We start from the raw sequence: 10,347 nt of genomic DNA, 5'->3' as shown, positions 1-10,347 counted from the left end.
GTGTGTGTGCATGGTGTGTGTGTAGTGTGTGTGTATATGAAAACCTGAGGTTAATATAAGAATCTTCTTTGCTCACTCTTCCACCTTATTCTGAAGCAAGGTCAGCAGAACTAAGAGCGACAGCGATCAGCCCAATCTGCCTGTCAAGAAAAAAACTGTGTCTGAGTCAGAACGGACTGGGCTACAGTGAGCCATTCATTAGGAGTTAAATACCTGCCCCCCCCCCCGCCAAGACTCTCAAGAAGGGAAAGAGTAAAGGGGGCATTAGGGCCATAATTCCTAACAGCAAAATTCAGCTTCTCAAGATGTTTAAAATGAAGTTTTTTGAAAACTGTGGGATCACTTGTAGAATCATCCTGATCGCTTTCGTTTTCAATATCTGAATTGGGCTCGTTCTCAGAGGAATCAGCCTCAGTCTCAGACTGGAGGCGGGGTGTCCGAGAGGGCCTGCGGGAGGGACGAAGCAGGAGCAAGACGAGAAGGTGGGGGTACAGCAGGTGCGGAAGAGGGGGAGGGACGCCGAACACCACCCAACCACGTAGCAGGAGGAAGCAGTGGGGTTTGTCGAGACTCCAAGTCAGAAACTGCAGCTGCAGGTGTCTGTGAAGAGGGGGCCTGGGATCAGGTTACAGGAAAGGCTAAATGCAGGGAGTCTTGTGAAGGAAAAGAGGAAGAACAAAGGACTGAGAGGTGGGAGATTTGTTTTTGAAGGTGGAGAATGTCCATCAGTTCACAAACTTGAAAAGAGAGCCGATCTCGGATGTCAGAAAGAGAGTTAGGCAAAGTGGCAGGGAAAGTTGGAAAGGTAAGCGTGGAAGAAGGAACAGAAGGTGCCGTAAGAGACCAGTCAGGGCTGTACTTTTCCTTTTTTTTGTTTTTGTTTTTGTTTTTCGAGACAGGGTTTCTCTGTGTAGCCCTGGCTGTCCTGGAACTCACTCTGTAGACCAGGCTGGCCTCGAACTCAGAAATCTGCCTGCCTCTGCTTCCCAAGTGCTGGGATTAAAGGCCTGCACCACCACCGCCTGGCTGTACTTTTCAAGGATTACAGCATCATCGGATTCCAGAGGCTCTGGCTTGGAGAGAGCAGCCGGGGGAGTCTGTCGAGAGAACGGCAGAGAAGAAGAAAAATGACGCTTAGCAGCAGGACAGGGGGAAGATTTTTGCAATACAGGATTGCAAAAGTGAGTGGGGGAGGGAGTCTGTGAGTCAGAAACTGCTGAAGAATTATAAGATGGAGGCTGAGAGACCAGTGGAGAGGAATCAGGAGAAGATAAATCTGGATAAAGGCGAGGCGGATCAGAAGGAGGGGGGACCTGTTCAGGAGGAATATCTATAAGAGTGAAAGAAACAGAAGCTTGAGACAGAGGCCTAGAGGGCTGATGAGATGGGCAGGTATAATTAAGCCGAGATTGTGACAAGCAAAATTCAGCAATGGATAAAAGTTGTTGTTTCCCTGTATCTTTATCTGCATCCTCAATAATATCTCTAATAATGCCCCAAAAGGAAAAGATTGTTGCAGAAACAGTCGCATCACCTTCAGTTTTAATTTTTTCATTTAATTCACGACCTCCCTTATGCCATTTCTTGGGATGGATGGTAGGACCATCAATCATGAACCAAGGACACTTCTCATCAATAAAAAAAAAAAAAACTTATAAGATCCTTTTTCTTAACCCTTATTCCCCTCTCTCTGAGTGCATGCTTGAGTTCCTTTATGAAGGATGCCTCCTTAGACAAAGAATGGCCCATTCTTTATGGGACGAAATAAAAATGAAACTTACCCGAGGATGACAGGTCGCGGGTGACGATCTCTGTCTCACTCAATCTTGATGTCGTGGCCACTTCTCAATGAGGATCCGTCTGGAGGGGTCCGTTCCTCGAGCTCCACTTCTGGGCGCCACTTGACCCGACCAGCGGGTCCTAGTTATTCGTGGGGGAGAGGAGGACTGCAACCTGAAAGAAGAACGGGCGAGAGAAGGAAAGGACTCAAGCAAACAGTTGCTTGTCAAGAGTCATGTAATTGAACGTGAAATGTTTTTTTATAGTATGCTTTACAAGGGGAGAGGGTAAGAGGGGCTAGGTAGTGGAAAAGTACAGAATCTTCTTGGCCTGTGCCTTGAAACATGTCATGGTCTACACAGTACACTCCCTTGAATTATGATCTACCTGCTATTCTTCAGAAGATATGGTACACTGCTTGAGTTATGGTCTCCCTGCTATTCTTCAGAAGATATGGTACACTGCTTGAGTTATGGTCTACCTGCTATTCTTCAGAAGATATGGTACACTGCTTTGAGTCTATCTGCAGTTGCCAAGCAGGATCTTGTGATTGCCAAGCTGCAGGGGACATTGTGCAGGTGGGGAAAGGTAGAGGGTGAGGGTAAGGAGGAGGGTCCTGGCTTCTGGCACCTTTCTTTCCTATTATCTTGGTTGTGTCAGAACTGTGTGGCCTGTGTGTTGTTACTGGGCTTAGAGCTGAGGCCCAAGATCTGCTCAGTGCTCAGGTGGAGACCAGAAGGAGCCAGTGCTCCAGGCCAGGAGTGAATTCCCTTTTTCCCAGTGGGTCCCAGTTACTCCCTGTTTGGGGCAGGTGTTGCTGTCTCCTTACCCAATATACTGCCCAGGTTAGAGCTCCTGGAAGCTCTGCTTCCTCTGGCTTCTTTCAGTAAGGATTTATTTTGAACCCTCCTCAAAGGTTTCTGGCTGTCTCAAACTGTTTGAGTTCTGAGGTTCTGTCTGAAGAAACAGGCCTCTCAGAAAGCAGAGACAAAGGTAGATGGAAGAGGCTGACTGCCAGCTATAATCAGATAAAGAAAGGAGAGATGGATGAGATTTGTTCAAATGTTTTTCAGGATATAAGAGATACAATGGTAATTGTTTAAGTGTTTGTGAGTCTACATGGAATAAAGTAATCCAGGCCTTTGATCTGAAATGTAAGAAACAAAGGCATGAAGATAGAGGTACCTTATGTCAACAAATAATAATAGAGGTATTAATCTCTACACAATGGAGAATGAATGGGAAAAATACTTTAAAGAATAATTTAAAAGTTGATGCCAGAGCAGGCATTTGGGTCTTTGACTGTGGGTAACACAGCAATGCTGGTATTACTTGATCAGATATGGCCAAGTTAAGAGCCTGGAAATAGTCTTAGATACAGTTAGTAGAACGGAATTTAATTGAAGTTAAATATATAGGAAAAGATGTTTGTTCAAGTTATATAAAGGGAAAGGATATATATCCATAGAGATATTAATCTCCATAGAAGGGATCATTTATGAATGCATAAATAAATAAATAGATAAATAAATAAGTTTGGTGGTTATGATATTAAAAATCCTCTAGAATAGAGATTAAAATAGGGCAATCTTGAAGAGAAGGGAAGCTGCCAATTGAATCAATCTACACCACTGATGATTTTGTGTTACTGGAACAAGGAAATGCTATTATGGGAGAGAGGCTCTATATTTGTGCTAGTAGGAAAGAAGAAAAGGCTTTGGACCCCTTTCAGACTGATTTGGATCGTATATGACAGGGGAAGTCCCCCTGAAAATGTTGGCTAAAGGAAAAAAAAGTTTCAGAAAATTAAACAATCGGGAAACATGATTTGCTTATTCCTCCACATGGGAACAGCTGTATAACTAGCCTAGACAGAAAAAAATCTCTAGCCAAATCTTCAGAGAGACATAGACACTTCATACTGTTGTTTATGGAACACTTAAGATTCAACATGTCGCCCCAGTCACTGAGCTGCCGCCGAGGACTCAGTTGCCTCCCCCTGGAGCCCCCTCGCTTCCCCATGCTCCGTGACCACCCCCCCCCACCCACCTTTTCCCAAAGACGCCTTCTGCAGGCCATTTCCACCGAGGAAAAGGAATCGTATTGTATGTCCGCTATCCAAAACCTCCACTCTTTCGACCCCTTTGCTGATGCAAGGAAGGATGATGACCTGCTTCCTGCTGGCACTGAGGATTATATCCATATAAGAATTCAACAGAGAAATGGCAGGAAGACCCTCACAACTGTCCAAGGGATCACTGATGATTGCGATAAAAAGAAACTAGTGAAGGCATTTAAGAATAAAATTGCCTGCAATGGTACTGTAATTAAGCATCCAGAATATGGAGAAGTAATTCAGCTACAGTCATCAGTGAAAGAACATATGCCAGTTCCTGATAGAGACTGGACTGGCTAAGGACGACCAGCTGAAGGTTCATGGGCTTTAAGTGCTTGTGGCTCTTAGAAGCTTAAGTGAGGATTTCCTTGCAATGAGTATAATTTCCCTTCTGTCACTTGTCACAAGTTTAAAAACTTCACAGCTTGTATATTGTAATCATTTGGGGTCTGCTTTTAGCTTGGACTAGTGTAACTCCTTCATGCAATAAACTGAAAAGAACCATGGTGTGCAGTCTTGAAGTCCCTCATTTAATCAGGTTAAGCAGTAAGCCCTGGCAGTGTCCACCCTGAAACAAAGCAATAAGGTTTCAGCCACGAACCCCAAGATCACAGGAGACTATGTCTGACCAGAGGTTCCTTGGGGCTCCATCTACAGAGTCTCCCCACCCTAGGAGAATGTTATCACTTGAACAGTACAGGTGACCGAGAGTATGGGTAACACTGCCCCATCTATGTCACTAGAGGGATTCTCTAGCCTTAAAAAGAACCCATCATGTCTGACCAGGTAGGCAGAAATCAGAAAGCCGCATTTCCAGAGAAGTCATGGACACCTAGCTCATCACCAGGGCAGTCTTTTTTAAGCAGATCTATCCTAGCCAAGGGATGTTGAAATATGAAGGGTGAGGCCAGCCTGGTGCCAGTTAAACTTATGACAAGGGAACACATGCCAAGCTAGTGCCATTGGTCGTGTGGCAAGCTGTAGAGTCTTCAACTCAATACGAGTCACCGTGCCATGTGAAGGAACAAACTGGTCTTTTGGTTTTCTTTTCCCCTCCAGTTTTAATGTTATGTAATGTATTTAAATCCTTATTTAAATAAAACTTGTTTTCAGGAAAAAAAAAAGATTCAACATGTCATCATTCCTGTGGCATAAATGAAGATTCATTATAATTGCTTATTGATCAAATTAACTTGAAAGGATAGTATTCTTGCACCTGTTCAAACCAGACGAAAAATTCATTCTTAACTGAATGGTGCACCTTGCACAACCCATAGGAATATCTTAATAGTACTGAAATCCTTGTTGTAAGATTCATATATTGCAGAATGTGCCCCTTTGACAAGATTCATTGGTGGAGATGCTGAGATGACATGTTTTTCCAGCTACCTACATCCTGATGCTGGAAGAAACTGATGAAATATTTTGAATTGGTTCTAATGCTACTTGTTTTAAATCAGTTCACAAATTGCCCAAGAACCATGCATTTGTGATGATGTGCATTCCTGTCCTCAGATGGTGCTAATTGGTAGACTTGCACAGCCACTGTCAGGGAGCAGAGGAAATTAACCCATTACTAAAACACCCAATATTGGCCTATGACTCATTTTTCAACAAATAAGAAAATAACTATATTGGAGAGAAGCCCTACCAATGAAATTAATATGATAAGCCCTTTATACAACAGTTATCCACAAATACATAACACATACTGGACAGAAATCCTCTGAGTAAACAATTGGTAAATCATTTGCATGCAGTCATATTCCCAAATACCATGAGAAAGGCCATACTGCAGAAGAACCCATATTTGAAGTCAGTGTGGAAATATTTTGCAATTTAAGGTTCCTTTATACAAGAGTATTATGTTCAATGTATGATCAATCTTAACTTCTTTGCACGTCACAGAAGTCTTTGAGGGCATAAGGAACCACACTGAAGGGCATCTATAACTATAAAAGATTTGGTACGATCTATAGCCAACATACAAGATTATTTTTCAGAAAAAATATGTGTCTCAACAATCTATTCAAGCTGTATAATGTGATGTCTATCTATCTATCTATCTATCTATCTATCTATCTATCTATCTATCTATGACTTCGGGAAGTCAGTAGTGAAATGGGGCTAGTCGAAGCTTCATTGATAGAGAAATTAACGTTATGTTGAGTAGAGTGCTGTTCGTTTCTTGCTGGAATGTTCATGTGCCTAGTTGTTTATAGTTTAATACAATGGTAAGTAAAAGGATTACTGAGGCTGTTGCTTGTGTGATGAAGTATTTTGTTGCAGCTTCGGTTGATCGTGGGTTTTTTTTATTAATTAGTAGTGGGATAATGGCTAGAAGGCTTATTTCTAGGCCTACTCATATGAGTATTAGGTTGGAGCTGGCTATGGTAATTATGGGGCCTATAAGTATAGTGAAGTAAATAATGATAATGGTGATAGGGTTTATTGGTACAGGAAGGGCTTAAACCAACATTTTTGGGGTATGGGCCCGATAGCTTAATTAGCTGACCTTACTAAGTTAGGATGAGGTGTGTAGGTAACACGGAGAATTTTGAATTCTTAGGGGTAGGTTCAATTCCTATTGTCCTAGAAATAAGAGGGTTTAAACCTCTATGATTTACTCTACCAAAGTAACTCTTTTATCAGACATATTTCTATAGGTAGGAAGGGATGCTTGCTATGAAGATAGGAAGAGAAATGTGTCGTGTGCAGAATGCTAGTGTTAATGGTAAAAAAACTTTTCATAGAAGGTGTATGAGTTGGTCGTAGCGGAATCATGGGTATGATGCTCAAATTCATAAAAATACGGTTGAGAGGGCTAGTGTTTCTGTTATAAAGTTGATTGAGTAGAGTTCTGGTGAGATTATGTTGTGTAGTGGGTCTAAGAAGATGATAATTGTTAAGGCATTTATTAGGATAATGTTGGTATACTCGGCTATAAAGAATAGTGCAAATGGGCCAGCGGCATATTCAATGTTGAATCCAGATACTAATTCTGATTCTCCTTCTGTTAGGTCGAATGGAGCTCGGTTTGTTTCTGCTAGGGTTGAGATGAATCATATTATGGCTATAGGTCAGGTTGGGATAGTCAGTCATATTTGTTCTTGGGTGGTAATGAGTATTTGTAGGAAGAATGAGCCGCTTATTAGTAGAACTGATAGGAGGATAATAGCTATTGTTACTTCATAGGAGATTGTTTGGGTCACTGCTCGTAGAGCGCCAAATAGTGAGTATTTTGAGTTGGAGGCTCACCCAGATCATAAAATGGAATATACTGAGAGGCTTGATGTAGCTAGAATAAATAAAATTCCTAGGTTTAGGTTGATTAGTGGGTGGGGTATTGGTAATGGAATTCATAGGCTGAGGGCCAGGGAGAGGGATAGAGTTGGTGCAATGATAAATAATGATATGGAAGATGTAAGGGGCGTATTGGTTCTTTTATAAATAGTTTTATAGCATCTGCAAATGGTTGTAGAACTCCATATCGGCCTACGATATCTATCAATAGATAGATAGGTAGATAGATAGATAGATAGATAGATAGATAGGAGATAGAGAGATAGAGAGATAGAGAGATGATTTTTTTTTGAGATAGCATTTCTCTGTGTATCCCTGTCTGTCCTAGAAGTCACTCTGTAGACCAGGCTGGCCTCGAACTCAGAAATCTACCTGCCTCTGCCTCCCAATTGCTTGGATTAAAGGTTTGTGCCACCACTGCCCAGCTATATTTTGTTTGAAATTGTATTCTTTTTTCTTTTCAATTACATAAAATTTCTCCACCAAATGTCATACTTTATGGCTGTGTATTAATGTGTTTTCTGTTGCTGTGCTAAAACCCAATGTCTAAAGCAACTAATAAAAGAGTTTAGTTTGTCATATGGCTTTAGTGGGGTATGAGATTACATGAGATGTGGCAATACAAGTGCTACAAATTCTCTTCAGATGTCATTTGTTATGTATCATGACTTGGATGCAACTCTTTACTCAAGGATATACTTCATCTCTAGATTCTCATGTGTCAGCCTATTGAATACAAATTATAGCATAGTAGATGCACCCTAATGTTTCCTGTTTTGTCAACATATTTTAACAATGTTAAAATGCTTAATAAAAGAGGATATAGCAATCATAAAATACTTCGATATGCATATACCTAATGATGTCCCATGCTTCTTTATGTTCCCATTATGGCCTCGCCAGCTCAGTCAGTCAACATGTCCTTCAGCGCATGAGTAAGGGTTGAAAAAAAAAGAGGATTAGAAAACACTGTAGTGTGACCCCAGCAAGTTTTGAAGCTTAGGGCAGCTTTATTTTTTCCCATTTTGCTTTTATACCATTTTCTACATGCAAATATTTAGGTCAGTTCTAGGTTGAGGAACTAGCAATACAGTAAATGCAAATAGTCAAGGAACAACCAAGACAATAAGCAAATTCCCATGATCCCTCCAATGATCACTGTTTCTAAGGGCTTATCAGGATGACCAAAATATCTGAGCCTACATCCCTATCCTAGCCCAAAGTCAGATTCTTGCCTGAAGCCTACATCTTTGTTCTAGCCTAAGATTTAGATTCCTGCCTGAACTTACTTTCCTGTCATGGCCCAATGTCAGATTTCTGCCTAAAGCCCATTTCCTTGTCCTTGGCCAATATCAGATTCCTGCCAAGTAGCCCCAAAGCTCTCCACACCATTAGTTACCATTTGGTACTTCATCCTGAAGTATTCTCTCTAATGGGATTATCTAGAGATGCTCAATGATGTAACAGCAAAAAGATGTATTTTTAATAAGCATTTCTGTTACGTGTGTATCTGTATGTGAGTGTGTCTGTGTGTCTCTGAGTGTGTGTGTGTGTGTGTGTGTGTGTGTATAATGTGTATGTGATTTTAAGCCAAGAAAAATATATGGAAGATGAATGACAACATTGAGGTGTCTACTTAGCCTTCATTATACAGTGATCAAGGTCAGGTTTCCAGAATTGCATCCAAGAGAGTTAGGAGAACGGACTCCACAGACAGGAAACAGAGTCAGGGACTGTCTCTGTTCCAGTTGTTGGAGAATCTTGCTGATAACAAGCTCCAAACTGCACATATGCTGCACATGTTTCTGGGTGGTGGCATAGGTACAGCCAATGAATGATCTTTGGTTTGTGGTTAAGTCTCAGGAAACCCTTAATGATTGAAGTCAGTTGATTCTGTAGGTCTACTTGTGAAGTTTTCTTCCCCTTCATATTACTCATTCCATCCTGCAAATTTTCCATGGGACTCCTCCAGCTCGATCTAGTTTTTGGTGGTGAGTCTCAGCTTCTATTTGGACAGCTACTGTCTGCTGCCTCTTAGAGGAAGAATTGTGCTAGGCTTCTGTCTATAAGCATAGCAGAGTAACATTTATAGTGTTTAGGAATGATTCCAGTCAATGGGATATGTCTGAAGTTGGGACAGTCATTGATAGGCAATTCCCTCAGACACCAAGCCTTCATTATCCCTGCTCCTCCTTTAGGTAAGGTTTTGTAGATGGAGTAGTATCACCATTCTTTCCCTGGGAGTCCTGTCTCATTACAGGAGTCATCACTTCAGGCTCCATTTCACATACTACTTGGAGTGAGTCTCAGCTACAATCTCAATCATAGACTCACTTCCATAGAGCCTTCCCCATTCCAGGCCTATGACACATCCTAAAAATGCCCTTCCCATGCCTGCTGCTGATTCTCATTTACTCTCTCCACCTCCTCTTGGCACCAAGGTTCTTCCAACATTCCCCTCACCTTCCCCTCTCCCACACATCCCCCCCCTTCTACTTCTGAAGACTGCTATCCCACCTTCTGAGTGTGTTTCAATTATCCTCCCTTGATCCTTCTTTGTAGTTTAGCATATTTTAGGTGTGTGAATTGTCCCCTGGTTTTCCAGTACTTTGTGGGTAAAATCGACTTATAAGTGAGTACATACTCTGCATATCTTTACTCTGTGTTACCTTACACAGGGCGATAATTTATACTCCCATACATTTGTCATTGTTATTTTTAATAAGTGTGTAGTATTCCATTGTAGAAACAAATCCCACTTTTAAATTTAATTTTTTAATTGTTTCTTTTATATCCCAATCAGTGCCCCCTCCCATTCACACCCTTCCACAATCTTTCATTTTTCTCTCTTCTCTCCTTTTTTCCTTTGAGCCTTTGGGATCACATGGGTATCCCTACCCCACCCTGGCAATCCTAGTCTCTGCCAGGCTAGTCACTTCCTCTCTCACCGAGGCCAGAAAAGGCAACACAGGTAGTAGAATATATCTCAAGTACAGGCAACAGCTTTTGGGGTAGCCTCTGTTCCAGTTGTTCAGTACCCACATGAAGATTAAGCTGCAAATCTGGTACAGATGAGCTGAGAGGACTAGGTCCAAAGCTTACATGTTCTTAGATGCTGGGTCAGACTCTGGGAGTCACAAGGATTCAGG

General features: G+C 41.6%; 2 pseudogenes; one reads left to right on the top strand and one right to left on the bottom strand.

The window, feature by feature from the left end:
* LOC114626603 overlaps window positions 1-10,347 on the bottom strand; it is an 89,260-nt pseudogene that overhangs the window by 62,880 nt on the left and 16,033 nt on the right.
* LOC114626579 lies at window positions 3,887-4,226 on the top strand (annotated as a pseudogene).

Source organism: Grammomys surdaster, unplaced genomic scaffold (genome assembly GCF_004785775.1).
Source record: "Grammomys surdaster isolate TR1022 unplaced genomic scaffold, NIH_TR_1.0 238, whole genome shotgun sequence".
Lineage (NCBI taxonomy): Eukaryota > Metazoa > Chordata > Mammalia > Rodentia > Muridae > Grammomys > Grammomys surdaster.
This window is presented reverse-complemented; position numbering and strand designations above follow the sequence as displayed.